The 8,920-nt window shown below is 41.3% G+C and overlaps 1 pseudogene; it reads right to left on the bottom strand.

The window, feature by feature from the left end:
• Positions 1-4,412: 4,412 nt before the first annotated feature.
• Positions 4,413-5,154, bottom strand: LOC120590898 (pseudouridine-5'-phosphatase-like; annotated as a pseudogene).
• Positions 5,155-8,920: the final 3,766 nt, after the last annotated feature.

Raw genomic sequence — 8,920 nt, forward strand, 5'->3', positions numbered from 1 at the left:
ATGTCAGGCTCCTCTACTGTAAAATGGAGATGACAGTACCCACTCTATGGGCTGGTAGAAAGGATTAAAGAGGGAGCACATCATTCAGCATAGTGGCTAACACAAGGTCAGTGCTCAGGAAAGTCTGAGATAGTAAACACCTCTGTGACCAAAATGTCATCCATCCTGGAGATCCAAAGTGCAATTATCTTAATGCCTCTAAGTCCATTGTCTGGAGTCCAAAGTTCCCCCTAAGTCTGTGGCAAACTGCCACAACAGATTGGTCAGTCTCAAGGCCTCTGCTACCTCTGGAGGGTCTGCTTCCCAGCACTGCTCTGCATTCTGCATTGTGTCTATACAGCTAAGAAACTCAGGCTCCTTCTGAGCCTCTAAAAGGCCAAGGGGTGCAAGTTCTCTGGAGAAGCCAGAGATCGGGGCAGCTGAAAGACACCAAGGGGAGCCAGGGCATCAGCACTCATACAGTACCCTTAGGCCACCCATTGGTCTTGCTTTCCACTGACTATTGCTCTCATTCAACCTGGCCTCACCTGCTCTTTCGAAGGGCTCCTCTCTCCTCTCTTTCCTATTCTTCACTTATCAATCCCTCTTCCTTTTAGAACCAAGAATCAGTTATTCCTCTTATGCAGACCATCTTCTCCCTTCCTTTAATGTCTTAGTACAGGCTTATCCAGTGTTTCATAAATGCTGTGAAGAGGAATTCTAGTGCCAACTATGAGAGTGATCCAATGTTTTCACTATCTAGAAATAAAGGATATGTTTGGCTGAACCTGAAAAATGAGACTCAGACTTTGTTGACCAAGGAGTGAGGCATCTCGTCAATACTGGAGGAGTTAGCATCCTTTCCTTGACAACCTTGCCTAGGATGGGACCAGAAGCCTCTACAGAGAAAAGGAGCTAGAACCTGTCCCCTCTCCCCTGGAAATGCAAATATAGTAAGATGGACCCTACGTGGAGGCAGCCAAACTGCAAATCCCATCCAATATAGCCCTCACTTCTGACACCAAATCCAAATTCGGGAGATTCCCAAACCACCCTCATGTTCAATAATTCTCTAGAAGGACTCACAGAGCTTGTTAAGATCTGTTATACTCATGATTACGTTTATTATGGGAAAAGGATACGAGTAAAAGCAGCCAAGGGAAGGAACACATAGGGCAGAGTTGGGGGAAGAGGGAGAAGTCTCCAACATAAAGTTTCTATTGTCCCCTCCCTATGGAGTCATGATGCATTACCCTGGAAGTACTGGTATAAATTACATTGAAGAGAGTAATAGACAAGAGAGTCAGGTGAACACAGACAGAAAAATGCATATGGCACTGTATGCATAGCCTTGATGTAGAAGTCACGGGATCAAAAGCAAGGAAAAATGCTTTTTAACCATCTTTCAGAAAATGCAGGAAAATCGGTTGGATTTTGAAAATGAGAGAGTTGTGGAAAGAACCTCGGATTAAAGTTGCATTTTCGTCTTAGTTGCGGCACTAGATTTTATCTAGGCACTAAGCTGAATTTTAGTATTGGTTAATTTACCATGAGATGTACAACAACAACAACAGCAAACAGTGAGCACTTATTATTAACCTATTTAATCTTCCACATGGCTCATTGAAGTAGGTACTCTTTTATCTCTATTTGACCAAAGAGAAAGCTGGCACAGAGAGGTTAAGTAATAGGTACAAGGTCAGAAAGCAATTTTGTGCCAGAAGACAAACTCAGCTTGAGTTTATGGTCTTACTTTAGCATGTTTGTAAAATCAGGCAATTAGATTCATTATGTCTAGGCCCTTTTCCTCTGTCAGAGTCTATGACTCTCTAGATTTAAGTGAAAATGCTTAGATTAGATACTACAGAAAAAAGGATCTGATTTTCATGGCCATATTTACATGTAATATTTAACATAAAAATGATTTATAGCAACTACATTGTTCAAAATTCATTTTAGGAGAGGAAAAAGGAAGCCAAGAAGTCTAGCTGTTGAAAAATATGATTTTTAGCCGTCTCCAATGGCAGCTGGTCTAGAATCAAATGTAGACAACTCCAGCGATAGCATTAAATCACACAGGCACACTTTCCATAACACTGAAAAAAATCAGGTTACTATAAGCCTCTAGTCAGCCGAGAAAACAATCTTTTCCCAGCCAAAAATTGAACAGATAGTAATATTTTGATTTGCATTCTGTCTTTCTTCAAATGGAAGGCAAGAAAGAGATGGCTATCTCAACACCTATGGAATGGGTCAGTGAGTCTTCTAAACGCCCAACTTCCTCCTGAGCCCTTTTACTGCAGTAAAGCTCTGGGGCGTCTCTTCTGCTTCAGTCTCAGCATCCTGGGCACTCACCCCTTACTTGTCTTTTCTCTGCTGCCCTTTCCTCTTGAAAGTGAAAAATACCTAAGAATGCTCAAAGCATTGCCTCTCCCGGGAAGGACCATAGCTCTAAATTAAGCTGTGTGGAATTTCATCTATTCAGTTGATAACTGAGAGATGTGCAGAGCATCATGGGAAAACAGAACAGGAGTACTTTACCCCCTTTCCCTGGGAAAGTGAGGAACCACAAAAGGTTTCAAGGATGAGGTGATTCCTAAGCTGAGCATCAGTGGATGAGTAGAAGCAAGCATGGCAGGAGTGGTAGATGAGGACACGCAGGCAGAAAGAACAGCACCAACTAAGACCCAGAAGTTAAAACTACCCCTTTGTGGATCCTTGAGGTGGCGGTGCTTCAGGGTAGTATTGACAGGAGATGTGGCTGTGAAGGTTTGGTGGAGCCCAAACCCAAGGTTTGTTTGCTTTTATCTGCGGGACTAGGGAGTTATCTAGGGATTTATAAAGGGAATTAACATCAGACTTGTGTTTACAGAGGTCATCTGGCTGATATGATGGATCTGAAGATTCCCAGATCAGAAGCTAGTTAACAGGCAGTGAATAAGAGTTCACGGGTCTATAATTATGTAGGATATAAAATGAGAATTTGTGATATGTAAGATGCAAATGGCAAAAACAAACAAAATACCCAAGGATGCCCTAGAGGTCTGTCTTGAATGAAAAGATCATCAGACGCTTATACAGATCTTCAGCCTCCTGCAATGTACCTAGAGGCCCTGTGCATGACTGCCCAAGTCCCCAGCGCCTCACGTCTGCTCAGGAAGATCTGACCCTATGTATCTACCTCTGTTTCATATATCTGTATTTTTTACTGCTTTATGATGGTATGTTACTTTATAATTGAAAAAAATACATATGTACATTGAAGACATTTTAACATGAACAAGTGTCAAAAATTTTATTCAATTAAATTAACTGGTGAGGGAACTAGTAAGATGTTACAACCAGTTGAAGAATTCGAAGAATAGACACATATACAGGCAATCAAGAATGTGGAAATGAATTTGCTAAACTGATGCAAAATTGGTCAACAGCCAGAGGCAATTATTAACAGGCAATCATCCCGCCAGACAATCACATACATTACTATGGTTTTTCTACAACTTACAAAGTTGAAAATTAGTTCAATGGCAGTTAATAACAAAGACCACCTGGAAGAGTGCCGTAAGTGGAAACACCCTGTGATCGTGTATTTTTCCCATTTCAATGCCTTTCACAATTTTCCCTTCACAAAAGGCTGAGTAAATCCATTAAAAGGGATTAATTGCCAAAGTATAATGCCTGATAAATCATCCCAAAAGTGTTCCATGGCTCTAGGTTGTACCAAGTGCACATTCTGAAATTAAATTATATTTATATTAAAGTATATATTAGAAGAACAATGTTCTTAAAGGGGGGAGTTGGTTTTTTTAAGGTAGAAAACATTCTCAAATGTGGATATGTGCCTAGATATAAGTTATAGGCTATAACTGTGTTCAACTAAAAAGAAACTATGGATAATACAGTTCAGAATCTCTGAGGGAGGAGAAATTCACAGAGATATTTTGTGGACACAAAAAGAATGTCAATGTTTGCTAATAAGGAGAATGATTTCTTAAGGGCTCACCCATCACGTGGCTTTCCCACTCACATAACAAACTAAATAGAATTACCATCTCACTTTTATGGGTTGCTATTGCATGTTAAGATCAACTAAAGAAATGAACACAACTATAATTTCATTTTGTCTTAGAAAAGTATATTTCATATATATATTTATATATATGCATGAATATATACATTCGCATACATATATACATGCATGCATAAGTATTCAGTTATAAGCATGTATGTGTATGTATATTCATTATATATGATTATTATATGACTATTCAAATACAATATTATATGATTATTCAAATGACAATTTTGATTTCTCTTCTGGGCTGTCTCTATTTTGCTTTCTCTTAACTGTCAAGTTATGGTTTATTAACATTTTAGAGAATCTGCACAAGTCATAAGGCTGGAATGACTGTTCACGTGGCAGTCTGGGAGTTGCCAGTTTCCTCTGTTTTCCTGGGCAGTATGGCTCACAGAGTGGGCATCGGCGCCACAGTGCCTGGAGAAGCATGGCGGTCCTCAGACTCACAGGGTGGCAAACAGAACAGCTAGTGCTGGAAGTACTATAGGGAATCCAGCACAATAATGGCCTCTGTAGACAAGTTTCAGTGTAAATTTCTATCTGGAACCATAACCACCTGCATTCTGGCTGCAAGAGCCACCTCAGCCCCATGGCGAGCATCTTCGAAGATGAGGAACATCCTTCCCCACGGGAAGAGGGGAAAGCCCCTTTGCACAAGCAAGAAATATGTCTGGATCGGGCTTGCTGTTCCTCAGTTCGGGGTCATCCACCAAAACGATGTAATCAAACCAGCTGAAGAATTTCTTGTGTCCATTGGTCTTCATCTCGAAGGATATAAACTCAGAGCTGATGACCACAGCCAAGGGCACGTGGTGCTTTTGCTGATGGTGGATCAGTTTTTCCAGTGCTGGCATCAGAGCAGCCGTGGGCAACACTTCTTTTGGCTTCATCTGGCTTTCTTCCACCAGCTCTTCTTTGGACATGGGAAACTGCAGGGCATCTATTACGATCAGAGCCACCTCTAATCCCTTTGTGTCCATAACGAGGGACTTTACATGCCAGGTGTATTGCTTCTCATAGTGATCGCATATTTCTTAAAACTCCACTGAATAGAGCCATTCAGTGTCCAGAAGGAGGCCATTCATGTAAAAGAGTGGGTGAGTGGCAGGGGCATGGGTGCCACCATTGTGCCGCTGTCTCTGCGAGGTGGGGATACAGAGGAGGAGGGTTCCTGGCCTCCCCTGCACACCTCGAGAAACTCTGCACATGCGTGACCCCAGGCCTCCCTTATGTTGAAAATATATTTAGAAAAATTGAGGAGAATCCCAAAATTCCACAGCTAGTGCCACGACCATTGATGGATTACTGATAGTCGTGACAAAAGATGATGTACTGCAGATACTAGGACAATTTAAAATTAGTAGAGTCCTTGAATAGAAAAGTCAGTTTGGGGATGTTTCAATTACCCAACAAATGTTTCTGCACCATTTTAGAAAAGTAGGCAAGTCCTTAGCACTAGGACCAGGCATATGTCTTGTGGCCACTGGGAGATAAATGGCTTACAATAAAATAAACTGTTTTTGATCATTAAGATGAAGTGCATTGATTCCTACCACTTATCTCTTTTGAGATGCCCTTCTAAAGAAGATCAGAAAATCACACAGCTAAGCTGTCAAAAGGGTATGTTGGGGCAGGGAGGGAGGGCAGCAGGGAGCAAGATGAGAGATGTATTTTTTAAGGGGTGCTAAAATTAATGGCGCTATTTTCACACTTGTAAAGTAGACAGTGTGATTATAGTGCAAGCAAGGTTTCTTCCTCTCCCCAGAGCCCAGGGCTTTGATAGCAACTGGTCAAATGCAAAGGCATAAACAATCACTGTTCCCTCTGCAGAAGAGTAAGTCAACAGCCTTCTCCAGAATGACTGTAGCCTGATGAATTAAAGGGGGTATGCTGCGTTTGTGAGATATTTCACGTCTAGTTCGAGCCTCTCCACGGGGAGATGCCCTCCCGCCAGGCCTGCTCACAACTTGGCCTCTAGGCAATGAGGCTGGAGCTGTGCCCAGCGTGCGACCCACTGATGCTGATTCAGAGTGGCGCTTGGTGACACCAGAAATGAGGGGCTGATCTTTCAGTCCTCTCTTTAATCCCCAGCATCTAAATTATTGCATTATTCAACTCACCGGAAGAAGTATTTGGGGTCCTGCTTAAATCTAGGCTTCAGAGGATATTTAAAAGGAGAAAAATAAAAGTTCTTATCATGGAAACATTACTTTTTACCATGAGCACAGTTCCAGACAGGGAGAAAAGAGGAACTTAGATCCAATTTCCTGAGTGTCATATCTATTTATATTTGGAAGTCCAGAAAAGTAAGCATATTTATGCTCGTGTTTAAAATATAGACACAAAACATCTAGAAAACAAATGTTTTTAAATCCAACTTGAAGATAAGATGGAATTTATTTAAGGACAGTAGCAGTGACAAAAATAATTAAAAAACAGGGACCAGTACATAACACCGGAACTGATCAAATAACTACCTAACAGTACAAGTGCAATTACCCGAATGCCAGCAAAATGTGGCAGTTATTCCGCCTTAGCCATCTTCTACTGGAGATATCAATGGAAAGTATGGAGAGAAAGAATGCACAGAAGCAAAGGCCACATAATGATACAATTAAGGGTAGACACTCAGTTTATGGAGTAGATTGAGTCAGTTTCCTAACTACATTAACATGAACTAAATTCAAAATCAAACTGAAATCCAGAGGAATGTTTATTTTCTCCACTTTCTTAATGCCCTCCTGTGAGCAGGTATAGTTTTGTTCATTTTACCGACCTATGACTACTAAAGTCTTTATTTCAGCAACCAACGGAGAGCAAACCCATCTTTTTCATCTTTCTTCCTAAACAAAAGCGCCTCTTTGAATCGTGTTTTCCATGTGAGTCGGCATATGGGGTGGGGAGGGTAAAGCCAGGAGTGCTGAGAGAAAACAAGCGGAGGAGGGTGTGGAGTTTCTGAGATGAAAAATCCAGCTCTATCCATAATGCCTCCTGGTTCTGGTGCATCTTGACCTTTCCGGTGTTACTCCTGTGTGGCTAATCAGATTAAAAGTCTCTGAGACAAACGGTATGCAATAAAACAAGAAAGTGGGAAGAGTATAATGTCGCATCTGTGTTAGAAGTAAATGTGACTGTATCATGTGCCCAGGTACCTCAGACCTCCCTGTACCTGTCAGGGGCCGGAAAGATGGCCTGTGGCCCTGGCACTCCAGATTTAATGAAAGCGTGGGGGCAATTAGTAAACAAAACACCACTGAGGGTCTTTGGCAATAGTCTGTGCTTCCAAGAAATAAAAGTAAGGCAGTGGCGAAGTTCTCTCGGTGATGTAACTGGCTACCACAGGGCAGCTCAGTTATGGAAGGCCTGACTGCCTGGGCGAGGGTAACATCGCAAGATGTGATCTGAGCCACCTTTGTGCACAGTGCGGTGCATACAGGGAACAGGGTCTGTCTGTTATGTGAACACACAGGGCATTGAGCCCAAAGCTTCATATACATTAAAAATATAATGAGAGAGATTTTTATCTACCATGAATATTTAATTCTCCTGCAAGCTAACCATCTGCCTATCACAATGCCCCAATGCATGTGTGTGATTTTCTCTGTTGTTTTTTTAAAACAAAGCAGACCATTTTGCTCTTCCTGTGATTTAAGCCTTGAAAGTTGCTTAAATGTGCATTGATCCCTTTGATCTAACGAATGTGTATTTTAAAACAAAGTCAGCGCTGTTGCTCTAATCTATTTGTGGGGAGGAACCAACAATGGAAGGAAACCAGGTCGGTTTCTATTGTTTTCTAGTGGCCTGTGTCACTATTCACTGATGTTCTGAATGCTGCTTAATTTTTGCTGATGTCTTTTTATCTTAGGCTTCATGTGAATTTAAAAAGAATTCCATTGATATGCAACCTACTAAGTATTATGATATCCTGCCCGCCCTGCTGCACTGTAGAAGCCTGCAGCTGCCTGAAACTTAATTATGCATGCATGCATGCAAAGCCCAGACGCTTGGCCAGGAGTGCCTGATTGACTACAGTTTCTCACTTGTTTTTGTTTGAATTATAATTGGGCAGATCTATATTTCTCGACCCATTTTGTAGCTTGAGCATGCTCCTTGTTGCCTCTATGGCTACTTCTACTCGAATCAGCTTCTTCCAGAGGGAGCCCTTTGCCTCTGAGATCTTAGAAGAGTCTTTCATGGGTTTGACAAATCCTTTTACCTACGTGGCAGTTTTAAAAAGTACAAAAAAATGACCCCAGCCCCAATCAGTTTTCCTCCAGATGGTTGATAGCTTAAAAAAAGAAAGAAAAGAAAGAATAGTCAACCAGAAGCTGGCATCTGGGTGGAAACAAAGAAGGTTTAGAGCCGGGCATCCACAGTGGAGAGGAATATCAGGCATAAAACTTTACACCTGCTGAAGCAAGGCAGTGGAGACTAGCAAAAGCAGGTTTGTTAAGCATGTACATTCTCTACACAAAGCCTTTTGTAAATGGTTTCCCAGTCTACCTAAGGGATCTTAGTCTTCAAGAAGAATAGAACCTCTCCTGAGAGAGTGAAACTGGGTACAGCACTGCACTACATGTAACCATATTAGTGTTATCCTCAGTTGTCCTTCATCAAGGAAGGGTCAGATAGAATGACTTTCATATAGGATGGCAGCTGCTGGTTATACCTATTTCTGAGGAACTATAAGAAACACCAGTATTGTTTTTCTTTTCTCTTTCTTTCTTTCTTTCTTTCTTTCTTTCTTTCTTTCTTTCTTTCTTTCTTTCTTTCTTTCTTTCTTTCTTTCTTTCTTTCTTTCTTTCTTTCTTTCTTTCTTTCTTTCTTTCTTTCTTTCTTTCTTTCTTTCTTTCTTTCTTTCTT

The sequence above is a fragment of the Pteropus medius genome, unplaced genomic scaffold (genome assembly GCF_902729225.1).
Source record: "Pteropus medius unplaced genomic scaffold, Ma_sr-lr_union100, whole genome shotgun sequence".
NCBI lineage: Eukaryota > Metazoa > Chordata > Mammalia > Chiroptera > Pteropodidae > Pteropus > Pteropus medius.